At 38.4% G+C, this 23,352-nt stretch overlaps 1 long non-coding RNA gene and 1 other non-coding gene across 3 annotated transcripts in view; one reads left to right on the plus strand and one right to left on the minus strand.

Moving 5' to 3' along the window:
• Positions 1 to 252: 252 nt before the first annotated feature.
• Positions 253 to 23,352, minus strand: part of LOC132027935 (uncharacterized) — an 86,944-nt gene continuing 63,844 nt past the window's right edge. Inside the window, exon 5 of one of the 2 annotated variants that reach the window (XR_009407262.1) lies at positions 253 to 330. This is a non-coding gene — a long non-coding RNA (uncharacterized LOC132027935). Of the gene's footprint in view, positions 331 to 18,586; positions 18,825 to 23,352 lie in introns of those variants that run through there. The other variant, XR_009407261.1, reaches the window with a different exon arrangement.
• On the plus strand, positions 15,245 to 15,351 carry LOC132028952 (U6 spliceosomal RNA). Its single transcript, XR_009407606.1, has one exon. It is a non-coding gene; the product is annotated as a U6 spliceosomal RNA (small nuclear RNA).

The following is a 23,352-nucleotide window of genomic DNA, read 5'->3' on the forward strand; positions in this document are numbered from 1 at the left end:
TTGCAAGAGGCACACCAAGAATGGACTAGCAATTAGGTGCCCAGCAAAAGTCACAGAAGCAACAGTCGATGGGTCAGTATTTACCGAGCTCAGAAAGAAGTGGCTGAGGGTGTGGGACCCAGGTCAGACTGTGTTGTAATATTACTTTTGTAATTGTAATTACAAATTGTAATTTGTAATTTGTAATTGTAATTTTGTAATTGCCTTACCATTGTAAGCGTACTTACATGAATTTCCTCCATGCCAGGGACTGTGTTTTCTTATTTTCCTACTTTAGGCTGTTTAAGGGACATTCGGTAAAGGAAGGGTAAGCTAATTATTCCAGCCATCCTGCAAGGATTGCAAGGGTGAGAAGTTAAGCATGTTGCTTGAACTGCCATAGCAAATAAGCAAAAAGTCAAATCCAGTTCTGCCTCATCCTAGATCCCATGATTTTCACATTCTGATGGTCTGTGCATAAGGCTGAAGAAAGTATGAAGTTGCAGAGCACCAGGAAGTGCTGAAAGAGTAGTATAGCAGTGGAAGGAGCAAGAATCGCTGAAGAAGATCACCACGGAGGATCTAAATGATGGCAAGTGTCCTGGAAGAGACCAGAGAAGGAGGGATGTGGACAGATGGAAGCTCAGTAAGGTAGACATGCTGGACTGGGCTTAGAACTTAGTCTCAGACCCTGGATGCTAAACATCTGTTTGTCACAAGGCATGGTAATGTGCAGGTTATCTCCAGCTGCCGCTCTCTATAGGATGTTCTACTTCAAGGGCTGAGAAGGTGGAAGGGATGGACAAGAAGCTTGTGCAGAATGGTTGTGGTACCCGGCGCAGGCCATTTTTGCTTCTGAATACCTGCATGGTTATTGGCTCTGAAGTTAGAGGTTTGCATAAGGTTTTCTCTCACTTTCTGCACAGAATGAGCTCTTAAGAAGGAATTATCCAACAGCCACACTTTGTCCCACCACTTCTATCCTCACAAACATCCATCTGTAACCAGCTGTGGGAATTATGAGCTGGGGTGCAGGAACCCATTTGGCATTATGCCTGCAGCTCATCATGACCCTCTCCCCCTTTCTTGAAGAATTCTCAAACAGCTCTTCCTACAAAAACCTAGCAAGTATGTTTATTCTCTAGGGGGAGTTGGGCTGTCTGTCCCAGCCAGACAGCATTTTTTCTTGCCCCAGTCAGTATATTGGAGAACATGCAAGTTATTATGGCCAGCAGCTAAGCCATTAGGCTCTGGGATACAAGAGGTGATCTGTTACCAGTGCCAACTTGCTAATATCTTCCCGTGTGGCACAAATGCAAGGCAATTTGAAGCTAACAGTTTGTTTTACAAATCTAACTGGTTCTCAATTTTCCTGACTAATGAGGCACAGAAACTGCCTGAGAACAATAGTAGATAAGTCTCAAGCTATACCCAGCAAAACCTATTACCTCTAGAAGGGTTACAACAAAGCCACAGAAAGGATATGTGTCTCTGCTTATATGTCTGGACTAGATTTTGAAATTCTATTTCCAAGTCATACTAATGTTAAATACTAAACGGTAGCAAAAACAGATGGACTGTCAGAGAACCCAACCTAACAGATTGCTCTAGCCATATAAATAGGTCAAATAGGACCTCATGCATGTTTTTAGGGAAAGCTCTGAGAATAGTGTGTGTGTGTGTGTGTGTGTGTATGTGTAGACAAACAACTAAGAAAGTGATAGAAACCCTGTTTGTTAGAGGCTATGTTACTGTGGTATGGGTGGGTGGATTCCAAAATCCTTCTGATACTTTTGCTGTAAGTGACCCCTTTGGAAGGTGTCCTAAACTAGCCTCAACAATCCTGAATTCCATACAAGTGTTCCTTGTATCCTAGAGAAACTCTGTGCTGTGAGTCTAGAATACCAGTAAAGGAAAGGCAACATGTTAAAACAATTCTGGATAAAATTCCAAGCATGGGAGCATTTCACCTACTTCATTATGGAAATCTGTTGCAATTATTACCAACAAAATCAAGTATCTTCTATTAGTTAAGTCTGTTCCAGAGGAACATACATTGTTTCCAAATTACCCTGGCTTCCTCCACTCTTGTAACTTACTATAATTTTTTCCACAAGGGTTATTATGTATTTCTGTTTGTCTAAAGCTGCCCACAAAGCATCCCGTCCAAAAACTATTCTTTTGAATTTTTATTAGGTTTAGAGTATGTTGAATGATGCCTCATCGCTAGCCCCGATTTATGAATCCTATTAAATAACACAGTAATGGGGTGGTTGGGAAGTGTGGGGGAAGGAGGCAGATGTGAGAAGGCAGATCTATGAAAAAGACTTCCAAATTCTTACAAGGAAGTAGGTCATTGTGGCCTTTCCCAGAGAGGCAGGATCACATGCTGATGTTTGCAGTGACATTGCCTGAAGTGACACTGGGACATTTGGGCCCTATACCCTATCACAAACTCATCTTACTTGAATTGCCATACATGTCCTTTTCTCTTCTTCATCCATGAGGGATGCTCAGGGTGATCCAGGTCCCATTTTAGAGCTTTAAAATTTAACTGTTTAGCTGCAATAGAATGAACTCCCAAAGCCCCCAACCAATTCTCTCATTCTGTGATTCTTTCTCTTCTGCTTGGTCTTCCATTTTTCTTATTTTACTTTCTTCTAATATTGACCTTGCAATATGAAGGTGTAAATACTGGAAATCCAATCAGAAGAGCTGTCGGAAGAGTATATGCTGTTCAGTAGGGTAATTTATCTAGTCATTGCTTGTCGGTTCCCATACTGTGACTTCCTGAAGGTCAAAGTCAACCATACAGGAAGTTGGCTATAAGAGCAAGTTACAAGAAGTGAGAGTTCAGAATGGGAAGAAAGGTGTCTCTTTTCTTTGTGATGAGTAATTATTGTTTAAGGCACAATGAAAAACTGGGCATTTAGTTTCTTCTTTCCTCTGAGTTCTCCCAAATATTTCCCTTTTTAAAAAAACTAAACATTTTAGACCATTATTGTCTCATGAAACAAAATGAACTTGTTGGGCTGTATCCAGTATTTTCTTTTTCTTTCTTTCTTTCTTTCTTTCTTCCTTTCTTTCTTTCTTTCTTTCTTTTGTTGTTGTTGAGAGAAAGAAAGAGTGCATGAGTGGGGAGAAGGAGCAGAGGGAGAGAGAGAATCTTAAGCCAGCTTCACCATCAGCATGGGGCCTGACATGAGACTAGATCTCACGACCCTGAGATCATGACCCAAGCAAAAAATCAAGAATTGGACATTTAACTAACTGAGCCACCCAAATGCCCCTGATATTTTGAAAATAATAAAGTATCTCAGGAGTAAGGATACATTCTTTCATATACACACACAGGAAATAAGTATGTACTGGACAGTGCCCTGGAATGCATTTATCTATCTACCATAGATTGAGCTAACTTGCTTTTTTTTTTCTTTTTTATTTTTTAAAGATTCAAGAGTCTATATCAAAACACATAGTCAGAGAACTGCAGGGGCCAGGCAGATAACATAAATTTTACTCAGGCCATGTACCAATCAGAACAACACAGGAGATATGGTATATAACTAGAAATTAATGCCCTTTGTAAAGGCATGAGCAATTTAGTATTTTTAAAAAAGAAAATCCATTGTTCAGGCCTAAGAGAACACATTCCCATAGCATTCCCTTATTTCAAGGGTCTGCTTAGATGCCACCCCCTTAAGGAAACCTTTCACAAATTCGATGAGGATCGCCTATTATCTGATATTCTAGCACCATATACTTTCCATTGAATCACATATCACAATTTTATCTAATTTTCTCAGTGTCTGTTTGATGATTGACTATCTGTAAAATCAGTGTCTGTGTCTGCTTAGGTCACTTCTGAGGCCACACACAGTTCCTCACATGATGCCTGGCACATAATAGGCACATAATGAATAGGATACATAAATAAACCCTTTTGGAGGGATAGTAAGGACTACAAGTTCAGTAGTGGGTAGTGAAAACATTCTCAGAAATAATGTCACTGCTTATTAATTTATCTGGCAGGTCATACGGAACACCTACTGGGTTTTCAGTCCTGTACTGTATATTGAAGACAGAAAATACACTGCCCTCCTGGCAACTCACAGTCCAATTATTCAGTGTTTTTTATAGTTGATTTTCCACATTTCAGTATTGCTGAATAAGATGATCAAAGTTCATTATAAAAGAAAGAAAAATATTTTCCAAATATTTTGTAGAATGTAGCACCTAGCTTACTCTCACCCTGCTTCTTTATGCGCACTAATGGTCCTTATGACGTTATTTTTCATTAGGATAACTCTTGGCCAATCTAATGGATTCATGGAGAAAATAAAAGCAACACATTCAGAACCATGCTTCTGGAGTACTTGAAAATTCAAAAGAAAAGAAAGGACTAATATGAAAATATTAGTTTATTTGCATTAAGTGAAATAGGCTCTGAATCCCTTTTACTATTAGTAAATTCACTTGGAAAGGAGGCAGTAAACATCTTGTCCAATTAGAAGATTCAGTTGTCTTCTGGAAGAGGAAAAAGGTAAAAGCAGAAATGGAAAATGGAAGTTTATGACTGCCAAGAATAACCAGAACATGAGTCTGAATGAGTCTTTGGCTATTACAGAAGTAAGGAAAGGTGAGGAAAAAGCATTTTTCAATGGTCCAAGTGATCATTTTTCCTTGCCCTTAGGAAAAGAGTATGATGGTAGAAATAATTTGGGGCCTTAATCCCAATTCTTTCTCATTTTTTCTGTGACTTTGGACAAGTTACTTAAATAATGTTAGCTTTCTGCTTTGCAAGATGGAAATGTTAATAGCTATTTTATAGAGAAGATTATAGTTACTATATTTTAAATATGTAACACATGCACAGACCATAGTGTTACACAAATTGGAGCTCTAATTATTATTCTGTGGTGTCCACAAGAATACCATAATTTCAACTTATTTTAATGATAAACCAACTCAATTCAGAAAAGGAGTTATAAGAGATATTCTTACTTTGGTTTTTTATAAAACCTTTGGAGATTTTTGAACAATCATATAATGAGAAGTTATGTACTTGATTGGGAGGGCCGTCTGATAATATCAATGAAAAATGTTTCTAAAAACCACATACGAAGCCTCAAAAATTTTTAAAAATTGGTTATACAGTACATGCCCCCCCCCAACTATAACAGGATAAAATTAGAAATCAAAACACAAAGAGGAACTTGGGAAAGTCATAAAGATGTGGATGTTAAAGAGCATACTCCTAAATAACTAATGAATCAATGAAGAATCACAAAGATTAGTAGAAAATACACTGAGTGAATAAAAATAAAGACATTATAACTTAAAAATTTATGGGATGCAGCTAAAGAAGTATTTGGAGGGAAATTTTTAGCTGTAAATACCTATATTTAAAGAGAATAAATACCTACATCAATAACCTAAACACCCACCTTAAGACACTGGAAGAAGAAGAGCAAGCTAAACCCAAAACCAGCATATGGAAGGAAATAAGAATTAGAATGGAAATCAATGACACCAAGAATATACATACAATAGAGAAAATCAACAAACTAAAAAGGTGGTTCTTTGAAAAGATCAATGAAGTTGACATAGCTAGACTGACCAAGGAAAACAGAACACTTTAGGAACTCAGATTACAATCCAAATACCCAACAAATGATGAAAAGATAAGTACACTCAAGTATATCCATACAAAAGAGTAGTATCCAGCCATAAAAAGCAATGAAGTAATAATGCATGCAGCCATGTGGATGGACCTTGAAGACATTATGCCAAGTGAAAGATTCTAGATACAAAAGACCACAAGTTGTATAATTCCATTTATACGAAGTGTCCAGAATAGACAATTTCATAGAAACAGAGGTAGATGAATGGGTCTCTACTTCTGAAAATGATGAGAGGGTTGAGGAGTGAAGGCCAAAGATAGGAGATTTGTATTTAGGGTTTTGAAAGTGTTCTAAAATTGATTGTGGTAATGACTGCACTATGTACTAAAGCCACTGATTTGTGTACTTTAAGTGAGTGAATTTTATAGTAAATGAATTAAATTTCAATGAACATGTTACCAAAAATTTGTGTTTAAACCCTCCTTTATCCTTCTCCTTTAAATTTTTGATGTCTATTCTAGAAAAACACATACATTCTCCATCAGTTAAGCACAGAATATTAATAAAAAATTTTCTAAGTCTATCAATGGGAAATTTAAGTAATTTATAACAAATTTATACTACGGAATACCACACTTACATTGAAAAGAAAGAGGTAGATAATTTTCTGTATTAACACAGTTGTATCTTCCACACATTGTTGAGGCCCATTCATGAAAAAACTGTTTTCATTTATCATGTATGTAGGTAAATACACAGAGAAAGGATTTATGAGTGTGTGTCAAACAATTAACAGTGTTTTCTTCAGGAATGAGATCAGTAGGTAGATGGGAACTAGAACGGGGAAGTTGGATGGGGGAGCTTGCACATTTTATTGGATAAACTTTTGTCTTGTTTCCATCTTTCCAATGACGAAGTGTTTCTGTAACACCAATATAACATAAAAACAGAAAGCTACATAAAGTGGATGGGACCCAAACCAAATCCCAATGCATTTTATACCATCACATTGTGGCTGAGCGGAATAAACTGAGGTATTGGTGCAGGACTCACATGTTGCTGGCTACTCTTTTTAGAGCAGAGTTTTATTCTATGTGATATTTATTTTGGTAGAACAAGGAAGATGTCATACTTTGACAAGAATTCTATCTGGTGCATGTTCATGCCTGTGTGCTTATTGTTCTCTCTGTCTAGAATCCTCTTCCTGCAAATATCCACATCTAGTCCTCCCCACTCCTTTAGACCTTTGCTCAGATATTTTTTCTCAGCCATTCTTACCTGCCCATCCCACCTGAACTTTCATACTCGCCCTCCCATTAGCCCTTTCCACTTCCTGCTCTGTTTTTCTCCTTAGCAGCTTCAACTATCAGGTTGCCTGTAGCATCCACTTACTTGTCTAATGTCCATCTCGTCTCACTACAAATTAAGTTTATGAAGGTAAGGACATTTGTCAGATGTTTCATGGCTGTAACTCAAGATCTAGAATGATATCTGGCATGTAATACGTGTTCACTGAATTTTTCATGATGCAGCAGAAGAACGATTTAATAATGGCATTTGAATCAAGGAGATGGTGATTATGAGTGCTACTGGCACAGCTGGAATGGAAAAGGGTTGCCTTTATGAACACTCAGCAAACCTTGCCCATTGAGTGAAATGATTTAAAAACTAGACCTGGGTGGCAACAAGACAGTTTCCAGATTGTCTGCAGTTGGCCAAGACTCTTGGCTCTCATTCATGCCCTACTCATCACTGAGACTCATAAAGAGGAAAAACATGAGAGCAGAGATGACATTTCCCTATCTCTCCACTTCTAGTCAAGCTGAACCAATCACAGAATCACACAACAAAATCTGTACTTTAATTGGGAAGGAGGTTTCAGGGATTTCTAAGCTTAACTTCCGCTCACCAGGGCATTGTAGTCCCCACCTAAGTTTGGAGTTGCAATTGACATAGCTCTATTTCTTTAGTAATCTGACTTTTCCATCTTATCTGTGAATGTGTCCTTCTTAGTGAGTCCTTATTTAATTACACTATTTCTTTCTCCCTATTTCTGTATATGTATGAACATGAAAATGCTTCCTTCAGTTTACAAACCAACCAACCAAGATAAACAATACAAACAAAACAAGATACGGGTGCAGTGATGGGGTAAGTTCTTCGATCTCTCTCTCTGCATGTGAACATAGGAAGCTCAAAGGCAGAAAGTATTAAGCTGTGTGTATAGTGCAGAGGCAATTTTGCAAGACCACAGAGAAGAAAGAGGAGATTAAAGAGGATTAGCAGCAAAAACACCTAAAGGAAGAGCACCCATAGGTGGGATAGGAGATATTCATAATTGATTTGGAAAAACTAATTTTTTTCTCCATAAATCCACAAGGATTTCATAAGAACAGGAACGACATAAACCGTGAGGCACCATGTATTCTTAGAGGTTTCTTTGAGATCTTTCCAAGTGCACTGAATTTAGATATTCCAAAAAGGGTGAATGATAAATCTATATTGTCATTGTTTAAAATTCCCCTAAGGGACTCTGAATTCTCTTAGAAAGACAAGCCATTCTTATATTTGAGAGAGCCCTAAATTCTTGACATTTCATTGACATCTCTCTTATTTCCTTTTAGCTGTAATGCCTCTTCTGTAGTGTTTGGAGTAAAGAGAAAGACTGCCTTTCTTGGGGAAATGGAAGCATCATCTTGGTGCCTCCGAGCTCTGGGGTGGGTTGGCTCATGGCTTCACTCAGTGTGTTTTATACTGAGGTGGAAAACACGGTGTTCTGTAAGCATTTCTAAGCACTATTATGAAGTACTAAGGCTGTTCTGCCAATCAGATCCCAGATGAGCTGCATACTCCCCACCTTGTCACAACAGAGTGCTTGTGGCTCGCAGGTCTACCATTAAAATGACAGAGCAGTGCTCCTAAAGGGGTTGGGTGAAGGAGCAGGGGCCCTGTGAGTCCCCTTTGTGTTCATTCTAACAGACAGCTTGTGGAAGTGAGGCTGTTCAGGGTCTGGGTGAGTGGGTGGGCTGCTCTGTCCTCTGTCTGAATAGCTCAGAAGGAGTCTGGAGCTGCGCGCATCTGAGTGGGTGTGCAGGTGGGGCCGATCAAGAATCTGGGGTTAGAGTAGAAGCAGTAATTTCAAAAACTCCTCAGTCAGCTGTGTGGAACCCAGTGTCTCATTCAGTGCAAATGGCATGAGCCAAACCGCCAGACCAAGTTTGGGGAGCTTAACTGTTGTTTGGGCTGTTTTTTATCCTTTGGGTTTTGTACAAATTTGAAAACCACAAACAAGAAATCAGTAATTTTTTCTTTCATACCCTGTCTCCGTTCCCAGTTTCAGTAGATTCCACTCTATCAGTCGAATGAAGGAAGTGTGCTGTTCATATCTCGTATTTCCATAAGCACATCTTTTTTACTCGTAGTACAAAGTAGTAATTATTCCAGTGAAACAGTGATGAAATATTAATGATGATGAAATTAGGAGATTGACACTGCTGATGGCAATACAAAGATTTTTTTTTTTTTCTATCACGGAAGTGGTTTGTGGCGTACTCCTTGTCCCAGGCCTCAGGGATAATTAAAATTCTTTGACTACACAAGTGTCTCATGAAGTGTGTTAATGAGATTGTTTCTGATATGCAAAAATGTCCTGACATGGTTTTCAAACGCCTGCTGCACATCCCCAACCAATTATCTTACAAAATGCAACTCTTTCTCTTTGTCTATCCTGCTGAATAGACAGCATTCAACCCGACTGCCTAATTCTGACTTCATTTTCGGGTCTGATCCTATAGTAATGTTGTGAGGCATTTACTTAGCAACGGGGGTCAGTGTTTGTTTTAAATACGATATCCCTTCTTCCGCCTCTTTGGAAACATGTTTCAATTAAGCAGTGTGCCTTCCGTTTCTTCAGAAGAGTGAGCATGCGTTTGCATACACACACTGGCTTGTTTGCTCTTCCTCCCTGTGGTGATTCTGATGAGGTGAGGTTTTGTGCTGGCAGAAATCTGAAGCGTGGACCAACTGTGCTGCACTTTTATTAATGCAGGATGGAAAATATCATTTCTGCCTCCTCAAGCTTTGTATTGATCATTGCTACATACAAATCATTGCTAGGGATGCTCTAAGAAGGTGCCACACACTGGGTGGCTTCAATAGCGGAAGTTTGTATCACAGTTGTGGAGGCTTCCAAGTCCGAGATCAACCTGTTGGCAGGGCTGGTTCTTTCGGAGGGCTGGGGAAGAGAATCTGTTCCATTGCCCTCTCCCAGCTTCTGGTGGTTAGCTGACACTTGCGTTCCTTGGCTTGCGGCAGGTCTGCCTTCCTCATCACATGACATTCTTCCCGTGTGTGTGTGTGTGTGTGTGTGTGTGTGTGTGTGTGTGTTCGCGCACGCGCGCGCACATGCCTGTGTCCAGATTTCCCCTTTTCGTAAGGACATCAGTCCTATTGGATTAGGAACCGCCCTCCTCCAGGATGATCTCATTTTAATTTAACTAATTATATCTGTCACGACCCCATTTCCAAATAAGGTGCTATTCTCAGATACCCGGAATGAAGATTTCCGCATATGCCTTTGGGGGAGAGCACAATTCAACCCATAGCAAGCTTTAAGTAACCGACCATTTAATTCCATGAAGATACATTGAATTGTAAGTTCAAAATAACAAAGCAGAGAAGTTGGTGTTTTGAGATTAGCATGACATTTGCTTTTCATCTTCTAGTAACTCCCCGCAAAGGACCCTTGGGTGTCTTCCTTTGCCAAGCATTAGGAAGAAGGGTCACAACCAGCAGCAAAGGGGGTGCTGTCCACAGAAATTTGGTGTATCCTCTTCCAGTATAAGATAAAAAAATACTTCATTACCATGTTCTTTTCACTCCAGTCACTGCTTCTTTCACTGCTTCTGTTCATTTTGGTAGACATATGAGAATTGCTTCATTAGAGGAGCATAGCCTTCATTGTGGTCTGACCCCGTTCAGTCACAAGATATCTGTTAAATGTGCCTACAAACCTTTCACGGTCTGTGGATTCATGTAGTGCAGTAAGTTAACGGTTTAAAACTCAGTGCTCATAAGCTATCTTCTCAACCCTGAAGAATATTGTCACAGGATACTGAGTTGGAATATTTGTAGCAGGGTCATAGTAAGTGTCCTATATTTTAATGGAAAATAGAAAGATTTTCATGCTTGCTGCCTTTTTTTTTTTTCTGTTCATTGGACAAAAACAGATGTATGCTTATAGGTCAGGGCATAATTAAATCAAGTTTCCTCATTTTCTTCAATATTAGATCATGATGAGAAACTATTCTGGGGGCACCTGGGTGGCTCAGTCAGTTAATTGTCAGCCTTCGGCTCAGGTCATGATCTCAGGGTCCTGGGATTGAGTCCCATGTTATGCTCCCTGCTCAGTGGGAAGTCTGCTTCTCTCTCTCCCACTGACCCTCGCCCCTGCTCATGCTCTCTCTTTCTCCCAAATAAATAAAATCTTTAAAAAAAAAGAAAAGAAAATATTCTGCTATCCGTTCACTTTACAAACAGTGGAGTTCTAGCAGTCTCCTTTAAAGTCCACAGCAGCATATATAAATGATGCCTTTTGATCCTGATCCCAACACACCTACCTCATGAAACATCTTTTTAAGATGAACATGTTAATTTATTTATTTATATTTTTTATATTTTATTTTTAAATTGAGTTTTTAATTCCAGTTAGTTAACATACAACATTATATTAGTTTCAGGTATACAATATAGTGATTCAACAATTCCATATATCACCCAGTGCTCATGATGACAAGTGCCACTTTAATCCCAGCCCTATTTCACTCATTCCCCCCTCCCACCTCCCCTCCAGTACCCATTAGTGCTCTGTTATTGAGAGTGTTTCTTGGTTTCTCTCTCTTTCTTTATGTGTTCATTTACTTTGTTTCTTATATCCCACATGTGAATAAAATCCTGAGGTATTTGTCTTTCTCTCACTTATTTCTCTTAACATAATACTCTCTAGCGCCATTCATGTTGTTGCAAATGGCAAGATTTCACTTTTTTTTTTATCATTGAATAATATCCCACTGTGTGTAGGGGTGTATGTGTGTATGGGGGCATGTGTGTGTGTGTGTGTGTGTGTGTCTGTGTCTGTGTCTGTGTCTGAACACACACCCCATCTTCCTTACCCATTCATCACTTGATGGACGCTTGGGCTGTTTCCATAATTTGATGGTTGTAGATAATGCTGCTATAAACATTGGGATGCAGCTATCCTTTTGAATTAGTATTTCTATAATTTTGGGGTAAATACCCAGTAGTGCAATTGCTGGGTCATAAGGTTGGTCTATTTTTAGCTTTTTGGAGGAGTGCCCATACTGTTTTCCATAGTAGCTGTTTTCCATAATTTGCTTCCCCACCAACAATGCACAGCGTTGCTTTATCTCTGCAGCCTCACCAACACCAGTTATTTCTTGGTATTGATTTTAGCCATTCTGACAGGTGTGAGATGATGTCTCATAGTTTTTATTTGCATTTCACTGATGATCAGTGATGTTGAGCATCTTTTTATGTGTCTGATGGACATCTGTATGCCTTCTCTGGGGAAATGTCTGTTCATGTCTTCTGCCCATTTTTAAATTGGATTATTCATTGTTGAGGTGTTGAGTTTTATCAACTCTTTATATATTTTGGATACTAACCCTTTATCAGATATGTCATTTGCATATACCTTCTATCATTCTGTAGGTTACCATTTAGTTTTATTGATTGTTTCCTTTATTGTGAAGAAGCTTTTCATTTTGATATGGTCCCAACAATTTATTTTTTCCTTTGTTTCCTGTGGCTCTGGAGACATATGTAGAAAAATGTTGCTACAGCCCCTCATGAATCATTTTTAACTATTTGTTAATGCTTTTTAAAATGTCCTCTTTTGATAACATGCCTTTTTAATATTGGCATAATAGTATGTTGATTAGTTTTTCTTCATATATTTTCCATATAAGCTGAGAAATGATTCAGCGATCTTAGCCAAATGTGAAGCAAAATGTTTGCTAGCAACTATAGAAGCTTGTACACATTTTGTGGTATGACATTACTAGTATATTATTATCACTGCTTTAACTTCTAAACTGCAGAACTGACTCTGTTTCCTGGAATCACTAGATTCCAGAGGTTTATGGATCATGCTTCAAGAAACAGTGCTACCTTGATGGGGAACCAATAAAGCTATTTTAAGAATTATGTTAAAAACATTAAAGGAAAGGGCGCCTGGGTGGCTCAGTGGGTTAAAGCCTCTGCCTTTGGCTCAGGACATGATCCAGAGTCCTGGGATCAAGCCCCACATTGGGCTCTCTGCTCAGCAGGGAGCCTGGTTCCTCTTCTCTCTCTCTCTGCCTGCCTCTCTGCCTACTTGTGATCTCTACCTGTCAAATAAATAAATAAAATCTTTAAAAGAAAAAAAAAAAAGGAAGTGACATCAAGAGCAACTCAAATCCTGTGACCAAGTGGCAACCCTCATCCCCAAAAGGAATCAAGCGATTGAGAATCAAGTGCACTCAGGTCAGTGACACTAGCCTTTCCTTGCTAGGGGTCCTCTCAGAGCCTTTGTTTATTCTACTGTTACAAGTCACCCGCATTGAACCTCTGGGGCAGGGATTTGCATGTTTGACAGTGCAACAGCCTAAAGGTCTGTGCTCTCCCAAAATGCATATGTTGAAACCCAGTCCTCAGTAACGATGGTGTTTGTAGATGCAGTCTTTGAGAAGTGATTAGATCATGAAGGGGCACAGTGCCCTTATAAAACGAGTTTCTAAAAAGCTTCCTGCCTCCTTTTTGCCACATGAGGACAGGGCATGAAGATGGTGTAGAAAAAGGAAACGGACTCTCACCAATATCAAATCTGCTGGAGCCTTGAGTTTAGACTTCTCAGCCTCCAGAACTATTGGAAATAAATTTTCATTGTTGATAAACCATGAAGTCTGTGGTATTTTGTTTGCCTGGACTAAGATATAGAGTGAACAGTTTGAGTGGAGTAGATTATTACTTTTATACGCCACACAAGTTTCTGCCTATGCTTCTCTCTGTGTCCCATTTCCTAGCACAGAGTGTAATGCTCGCCACATTAATACAGTACTGACTCTATAGGCTACTTGTTTCTCAGCGTGCTTTCACACTTATTATTTCATTTGGATGTGGCTAATGTGTCTTAATGTCCAAGCAAAGAACATTTCCCCCTCAGTTGGAAAGAGGTTTTTGAAACTACTATTCAGTCATAAAACCTCCTCCCCTTTGAAAAGAAGCATTTATATAGTTGATAGTCTCTGCAATAGTAGGGGGAAAAATGAGAGCTTTCTACCATTTTACCTGTTTCTGAAACTTAGTTTTTGCCAAAAGAAAAGATGTGAAAATTTGTAAAAATTTATTGGGATGAAAACAAAGTTTAGGTCATTAAGAAAGGAAGACATAGAACTCTCCAAACAGAGGTGCAGCTCAGAAATCTTTACTCATCCACGTATTCAGATTTGCTGCCATGGCAGCATATTCCTCAGCACTGTGGAAGCGTTGAAGTATTGTACTGTACTGAAAACACAAATTCCTCTAGTTCAGGCATGTAGCTTAAGAGTCTTACGTCATTGCTGCTGCAAGCAGCTAAATCTTTAATTATATTGATGATCTCTTCAAGACTTGGACTTTAAGAATGTGGAGTCATTCTCAAGGACACCTATATTTATGCTCCAAATACCCAGTTTCTGGAAGTGGGCTAGGTTTTCTTTTTCTCTATGGGTATTATAATGATGGATAAGAGCTGCCTCGTTTTTCCCTTCCTTCCTCCCTTTCCTTCCTTCTTTCTTTATTTTTTCCTTTATTTCTCCCATCTTCACCCTCTCCTTCCTTTATTGTTTCCAAAGTTGTTTAGCACCTGCCATGCAACAAGTTCAATGCTCCCCTGCACAGATGATGAGATAAATATATCACTTTCCCTCTCCTAAAGATGCTTATAAACTAATGAAGAGACAGATACTTCATCCGTGTGTTATCAACTCAGGAAGAGTCTTTTCTTGCCAGTCTCTTCCTTCACGTGTCATTAATATATTCCTGCTTCTTTAAAGGAGGTTTGAACAGCTGTGAAACTCCATCCCATCTCACATCCTCCGGGCAAAAAGCAATGAGTTCTAATTGGCATATGATACAGCTAGTGAACATAAAATATAATTAAGGTATTCCACATCTTAATTTGAGCCCCAAATTGGGGTGTGGTTTCTCTATATTCATGCAAACTTGAGTTTCGGTGCTTCCTATTCCATAAATAATGTGACTTCAATCACCTGAATCCCTTCCCCAAGCACATAAAATATAACATGGTTCAAAAATGTATGGTTGAAATATCAGGAATAGTAAAAAAAATGCCCACATGCCAGGTAATCTGGGAAGCAGGGCATAATCCCAGTAGGCACAGGTGAGGTTCTTCTTGTTGGTTAATCCTGGGTGGGTGTGTGTGAGAGAGATCGGGATTAGTATGAAGTACCTAAGTACTTTAATTTTAAGTACCTAAGAGCTTTAATTTTAAGATGCTCAGGAGAACAGAATAAAGTCTGCAAGCCCATGAGGGCAGAGCTGGAAACCTAGAAGGTCTATACCTTAGTAAAATACAGGACTGAGTACTCATTTCAGCAGTACATATACTAAAACTGGAATGATACGGAGAAGATTAGCATGGCCCCGGCGCAAGGATGATAGGCAAATTCGTGAAGTGTTCCATTAAAAAAAACAAAAAAACAAGATTGAATGAACTGTGACCAGTGACGCAGGAAGTCAACAGGAAGTTTATCTATCTCTGCCCAAATTCCTGGAGAGTTGTACTTTGGGTCTTCCATGCACAATTGTGGGGTTTAAATTTCTACTACTTCAAAGTCCTCAAGGTTTAGGAGTCCCCAAACTGAGAAATTAACATCATTGTGCTCCTGTACCAATGATAATTCTGGGGTTCTTCTTACACGTGGAGACAACACCACTCCACAGCATATGTGTCCATGACTCCCATAGATGAAGTATCTCTCACACTGAGCTCTTTCACAAGAAAATAATGCAGAGTGTGGGAGGAATGAAAGACACAAACAGGTCACATTAGAAGATAATCTTAAAAACATAAAATTTAAAAAAAAAGAAGATAATCTTTTCATATGATAGCACATTTTAAAAGACAATATAAACTAATTGTGTTCAAATAAAGTTATAAAAATAATCAATTATAAAAATACACAATAAACAACCAAAAAAGATTAAAGCAAATGAAATATGACTTTTAAAATTAAGCAATAAACTTGTGAAACATATTAGAAACAGCTGAAGTAAAAAAAATACTGAACCAGAACATAGGTCTGAAGAAATGAAGACAAGATGTAAGTGAGAAAGGTAAAGAAATTAAAACCCTGAAAGGAAGATTCAGTGTCATGAGGGAATTAATGAGAAGATCTAATATATGTCCACTGAGTTTAAGATGATAAAGAAAAAGAATGATGAAGAGTCAAATAGTAAAATAAAGATGGGTGAGAATTTTACAAATGGTGAAAAACATATCTTTAGGTCCAACAACAAAATGTTTCAAGTAAAATAAATAAAGAAAAAAACTACTGGCAAGATTTGTCATGGCAACAGTAGAGGCCAGGGTACAACCGAATAATATTTTCTTGTTGCCGAGAAAAAATAACTGTCAACCAAGAATTATAAACTGAACTATCAATCAGAGGTGGAAGTATAGTAAGGACAATTTTAGACACACAAGAAGACACAGAGGCACTACCACCCACATATTCTCACTAAAGCAGTTATTCAAGGATTTACCTCAGAAGAAAATCGAACCCAGAAGGAAGAAGAGGATTTCCAAAAGCAATAGTGGGCAAAACAATTGGCAAACATAGGATAAACCTAAACACATGTTAATAATATGAAAAATGAAAATAATTATGAAGAATGTATTCATAAAAATCAAGTTGGACTAAAATTTTGAGAAAAGTGACATATAAGAAAGGAGTGGGTAATCATAGTTACCATTCTAAACTTTACCAGTTTCTAAACCGGTAACATTTGGAAATGTGGTAAAATTTTTTATACACTTGTACTTTGTTCAGACGGGCATGCATTTTTTTAAATAAATGGAGAGGCCATAAAACCATAAAGATTAAATGTATAATTTCCTAACTGAAAGGAAAAAAAGAATTATGGAAACTAGTCATTCCAATGCTTGTTTTGGAAGAAGAAAAAAAAAGAAAAATATGTGAGAGAGAAGTCATAAAGTGATAAATACGAAAACTGTCAGCAATAGACTAACTTTAAATGAGCTATCTCATCAGTTGAAAGACAAGGATCACTAGTTTGGATTTAAAAAACAAAACCCAGCTATTTGATCTTTACGAAAGTTCCTCATTGTCTTATTCTGGGTATCTTAGTCTGTTTGGGCTGCCATAGCAAAATATCAAGCTGGGTGGCTTAAACAACAGATATTTATTTGCTCACAATTCTGGAAGCTAGAAGACCAAGATTAAGAAGCTGCTAGGGTCAGTTTTTGGTGAGACCTCCTATCCTGGTTCGTAGGTGTTTGCCTTCTTACTATGTCTTCACTTGGCTTTTCCTCAGAGCGTGCACAAATAGAGAAAAAGAGGAAGGCATAGAAACAGAGACAGAGACAGAGCTCTCTGTTGTCTCTTCTTATGAAAACACTAATCCTACCAGATTACTGACCCACTCTTGTGACCTCACTCAACTCTAGTTACTTCCCGAGAGGCCCTGTCTCCAAATACATCTATACTGGGGGTTGGGGCTTCAACATATGAATTTAGGGGCACGGAGCATAAATTCATTTTTATGCTCTTTCAGAAAGCAAAACATGAGGCAAAACTCCAGTGCCAACCCTTTATTTGGTGAGTGCTAACACATAACAGGAAAACGAGAGGGGAAAAAAGGACATAAAAAACTGTTTAAAGGGCGCCTGGGTGGCTCAGTGGGTTAAGCCGCTGCCTTCGGCTCAGGTCATGATCTCAGGGTCCTGGGATCGAGTCCCGCATCGGGCTCTCTGCTCAGCAGGGAGCCTGCTTCCCTCTCTCTCTCTCTCTCTCTCTCTGGCTGCCTCTCCATCTACTTGTGATTTCTCTCTGTCAAATTAATAAATAAAAAAAATCTTTAAAAAAAAAAAACTGTTTAAAAACAACAACAACAACAAAGTTGGAGAACCCATGATACCTGATGTTGAAATTTGCTATAAAGTTATAGTAATCAAGGCAACGAGGTGTTGGTGAAAGAAAAGAGAAACAGATGAGTAATACAGAGTAAAGACACACACAAATACAGCCAGCTGATCTTTGACCCAGGAGAGAAGGCAATCCGGTGGAGAAAGGGTAGTCTTCTCAGCAGTGATGCTGGATGGCAACAACTGGATGTCCATTTGCACGAGAAGGGACCTAGATACAGATCTTAAACCTTCCCCAAAATTTAACTCTAAATGGGTCATGTAGCTCAATGTAACATGAAAAACTATAAAGACTGTAGAAGACATTATGAGAGAACAATCTGTGAACTTAGGATTGGAGATGAGCTTTTAGCTACAAGGCTAGAAACAAGACCCAGGAAAGAAACAAAAACTGATTAAGTAGAACTTTACTGTTATTTAAAAGCTGCTATGTGAAAGACACTGTTGAAAAATGCAAAGACACGTCATAGACTAGAAGAAGTATTTGCAAGACACATACCTGGTGAAGGATTTATATTGCTCTGTGTTCTCCAGAAAAATAGAACCAAGAGGATATGTGTGTGTATATATGTTTATATATGCTATTAGTATATATAGGATATTTATTTTTATTCTATTATGTATAATATTAAATCTTTTAATAGTGATATATATTAGGAACAATGTAAAATAGAACCAGTTATAAAATAGAATCAATAGGAAGCGTGCATGTATATATATACACACACACACATTATAAGGACTTGACTCATAGGATGATAAAGCCTGAGAAGTTGAGAGAAGTCCCAGGATCTTCAGTCAGCAAGTTGGAGACCCACGATTGCTGATGATTTGTTTCCAGTCTGAGTCTGAATGCTGGAAGATCAGGAAAGTCAGTGGTGTAAGTTCCAGTCCAAGTTTGAATCTGAAGGTGGAAGACTGATGTCCTTCCTGGAAGACAGGTTGAGAGTCTTCCTCTCCTGGTGGGATGGCCTTTTGTTTTAGCAAGCTTTCACCTGAAAGGATGCAGCCCACCCACATTAGCATGAGCAATCTGCTTTACTGGATCTCCCAGCTCAAATGGTAACCTCATGCAAAAACAGTCTCACAGATGCATTCAAATATATGTTTGGCCAAATATCTTGGCGTCCCATAGCTCAATCATAGTGACATAAAATTAACTATTACAGACTTGTGTCCAAAACATACAAGGAATTCTTAAAGCTCAACAATAAGAAAATAGATCGTCCATATTAAAAATCTAAATCTCCAATTAAAGATCTGAACAGACACCTCATTAAAGGAGATATACAGATACGCACATATAAAGAGACATGTTATTACCTGTCATTAAAGAATTGCAAATTAAAACAATAATAGATACTAATGCACACCTATAAGAATAACTAAAATAATACTTTTCTAAAAAACACCGGCAATACTAATTGCTAGAGAGGATACAGAACAGCAAGAACTCTCATTCATTGCTAGTAGAATTGCAAAATGGGCAGCCACTTTGGAAGACTGGCTGGCAGATTCTTGCAAAACTAAAAATAGTTTTACCGTACAATCCAGCTCTTGTGCTCCTCAGTATTTATCCAACAGATTTGAAACTTAAGTCCACACAAAACCTTCTCATGAATGTTTATAGTAACTTTATTCATAACCCCCAAGACTAGAAGTAACAAACACATCCTTTAAATGGTGAATAGATAACTGTGGTATATCCATATAATGGGATATTATTGAAACCATGAAAAGACCTGCAAAGAGCAGCCTTAAAAGCATACTGCCAAGTGAAGGAAGCCAGTGTGAAAAGTCTACATACTGTAGGATTCCAATTATATGCTGAAATAGGCAAAAGTAAACAGTAAATGATCAATGATGCTGCTTCTGGAACAGAAAAAGGTATTAGAAATCTCAATAAACTATGAATTTCAGTCAGCAATAGTGTCTTGGTATTGGCTCATTAATTGTAACAGATTTACTGTAGTAATGTAAGGTATTAACAAGAAGGGAAACTGGCATGGGATATATGGGAATTCTTTGCACTACATAATTTTTCCATAAACCTAAATCATTCTAACACAAAATGTGTATTTATTTATTTTTAAGGAGGGTGGCAAAAAAGTAATAGAAAGAAAAGCAATGCCGTGTGTTACTGCACTGGCCACCTCTTACCAGCAAAGTCAGAGAGATAACAAATTAAGTTGCCATATTCACTTAGAAGACGGGTTTCCTCTAGAACGGTGTAAGGGATAACTTGCACCTTTGAATAGTTAATGGGAAAGGAAAATAGGGAGAATTTATCAATTGATAAGGAATATATAACTATTCTGAATCTATATTTACATAATAACACAGCCTCCAGATAGGTAAAGTTAAAACTTAAGAATTATAAGAAAAGGGGCGCCTGGGTGGCTCAGTGGGTTAAGCCGCTGCCTTCGGCTCAGGTCATGATCTCAGGGTCCTGGGATCGAGTCCCACATCAGGCTCTCTGCTCAGAGGGAGCCTGCTTCCTCCTCTCTCTCTCTGCCTGCCTCTCTGCCTACTTGTGATCTCTGTTTGTCAAATAAATAAATAAAATCTTTAAAAAAAAAAAGAATTATAAGAAAAAAACTTACAAATCTCCATTATATTTTAATTAAAATATATCTCACTAAAGAACTGATCTCATGTTGAAATAGAATTCTGTATCTCAACCACAAAATAAATCTCTATCCAATAAAAACTTAACAGATATCTGCAGCAGTAATTAAGGAATAAATATTTTATGCTTGCATAGAGGATTTATTAAAATTTTCTTATGTGTTAGGACATAAAACAATTGTTCAGAAATATTGAAAAGTTGATATTATATAGCATACCTTTTCTAACTGCAATACTATGGGCTTAGTTCAAGTTTCCTAGCAGCACAGCTTAAGACCAGAATTGGTTAGAGATAGTTTATTTTTCTTTAGTCCATGAGTACTAGCAAGGGGGTGAGGAAGGAGAGTGGATAGTTAGAGATTAATCCCAAAGAGCAACTCTGGTAAGTGATGTAAGCATGTCTGAAAATTATTCCATCTAAAAGGAGAGGGCCCTGAGGTGTATAGGTACAAACTCTTATTAATCATTAACTTGTGGTTGTTGCTGGTAATTCCCCAGCACTTTCAACCTGCCTGTATGTGGACAGAACAGTCTTCTGTGATTTCAGAATGGCTCTCTGGTTCAAAGCAGCTAATGGCATTCAAAATTTACTTGGAGCACAATGGAATAATAGTGTCTAAGGAAGGGACACCTGGGTGGCTTTGTTGGTTAAAACCATCTGATGTCGGCTCAGGTTATGATCCTAGGGCCCTGGGATCGAGCTGGCTGAGGGCTCCCTGCTCAGTGGGGAGTCTACTTCTCCCCCTGCCTGCCACTCCCCCCAACTTGTGCTCTCTTTCACACACACTTTCTCTCTCTCAAATAAATAAAATCTTTAAAAAACCTTTTTTTGTTGTTGTTGTTTAAAAACAATCTGCAGCCCCAGCATACCCCTAACTGACAATAGCTGAAGTGAATGTCTATCCCAACGAAAAAGGTAAGATGACACAAATTTCAATGATGGAAATAAAAGAAAGACTGGAAGTCAAATATAAGAGAGACTAAAAAATTCATAGGTAGTCACCCTTAATTCTGTATAATGGAGCAATGAGCATCACACTCACCTTCCCACTGTAAATACCTATCAAACAAAATATATAAAGAAGCTCTTCTCTTGGGCAACAGGCAGCACAGAGCTCTGACTCTCAGGTGAAGGGCTGAATATGAGGGGACAAGGTGAGCTTCACATTTGCCCAGTTCTCTGCCTGGGGACCCTTTCCAAAGTGTGGTATCAGGAAGCAGGGACCTATCAGACAGCAATGCTAGGTAGGCTTGCAAAAATTCAGATGTTGGAATTTGGGCATAGAGAGGCAGTTGGGATTTGTGTAAACATGGCCCCAGGAGGAGAGAGTTGTGCAGAGAAAGAACCGCAGAAATCTTCAGAAGCGTTAACTGGACTGTTTCACAAGCATTCAGCTGTGCATGCACAAAGCAAAACTCTGGGATGACAGTCAACAAGACAGGCTTCCAAGAGTGACACAGTACTGGGCAAGGAGAAGTGGAGAGACCTCAAGAACAACTCAGCCACTCAAATGAAAGAAACTCCAGAAATACCATGCCTGAGGAGCAGAGCTACTCTGCCTCCATAGTGAGGGTCATTCTAGACTCATCCTTAACATCTAAAATCAAGCTTCTACAGGATAAAGCTCATGTAGTATAATATTCTACCCTCCTTAATGAAGACAATATAAGCCAAACTCTCAACAGTTTAGTATCCGTAAAGTTGTGCATACAATAAAAATTACTAGACATGTAAAGAAGCGGGAAAGCATGACCCAAAGTAGGAAAGGAAACAGTCAGTGAAAACAGTTGAAGATGAGACAGATGTTGGAATTAACACAGAAAGATGTTAAAACAGTGAAAAAAGAAGTCTATTCAAAGGCTTAAAAGAAAGGCTGGCCAGAATGAGAACATGGGTGGGCATGCTCAGCAGGAAAACAGAAACTACATAAAAAGAGCCACACACGAATTCTAAAACTAAAATAATACAATATTAAAAAAAAATTTTTTTAAGCCCCTACATGGGCTTAAAAGTAGATTGGGTTTTTAGAGTACAGATCCTGTATCTCTTTGGTTAGGTTTATTCCTAGGTATTAATGGGTTTTGGTGCAATTAAAAATTAGGATCGGTTCCTTAATTTCTCTTTATTCTGTTTCATTGTTAGTGTATAGAAATGCAACTGATTTCTGTGCGATGATTTTGTATCCTGCCATGTTGCTGAATTCCTCTGAGTTCTAGCAATTTGGGGGTTTCCACATAAAATATCATGTCATCTGTGAAGAGTGAGAGTTTGACTTCTTCTTTTCCAATCTGAATGCCTTTTATTTCTTTCTGTTGTCTATTGCTGAGGCTAGGACTTCTAATACTGTGTTGAACAAGAGTGGTGAGAGTGGACATCTCTGTCATGTTCCTGACCTTGTGGGAAAAGCTCTGTTTTCCCCATTGAGAATGATACTCACTTTGGGCTTTTCATATATGGCTTTTATGATATTGAGGTTTGTTTCCTCAATCCCTACACTGTGGAGCGTTTTAATCAAGAAAGGAGGCTGTATTTTATCAAATGCTTTTTCTGCATCAATTGAGAGGATCATATGATTGTTGTCCTTTCTTTTGTTAATGTAGTATATCACATTGGTTGATTGACTTGCAGATAATGAACCACCCTTGTAGCCCAGGAATAAATCCTACCAGGTCATGGTAAATAATCCTTTTAATGTACTATTGGATCCTATTAACTAGTATCTTGGTGAGAGTTCTTGCATCCATGTTCATCAGGGATATTGGTCTGTAATACTTTTTGGTGGGGTCTTTGTCTGGTTTGAGGATCAAGAGAATGCAGTATGGAGTTCCCTCAAGAAGCTAAAAATAGAGCTATCTTATGACCCAGGAGTTACACTACTGGATATTTACCCCAAA

The sequence above is a fragment of the Mustela nigripes genome, chromosome 12 (assembly GCF_022355385.1).
Source record: "Mustela nigripes isolate SB6536 chromosome 12, MUSNIG.SB6536, whole genome shotgun sequence".
Classification (NCBI taxonomy): Eukaryota; Metazoa; Chordata; class Mammalia; order Carnivora; family Mustelidae; genus Mustela; species Mustela nigripes.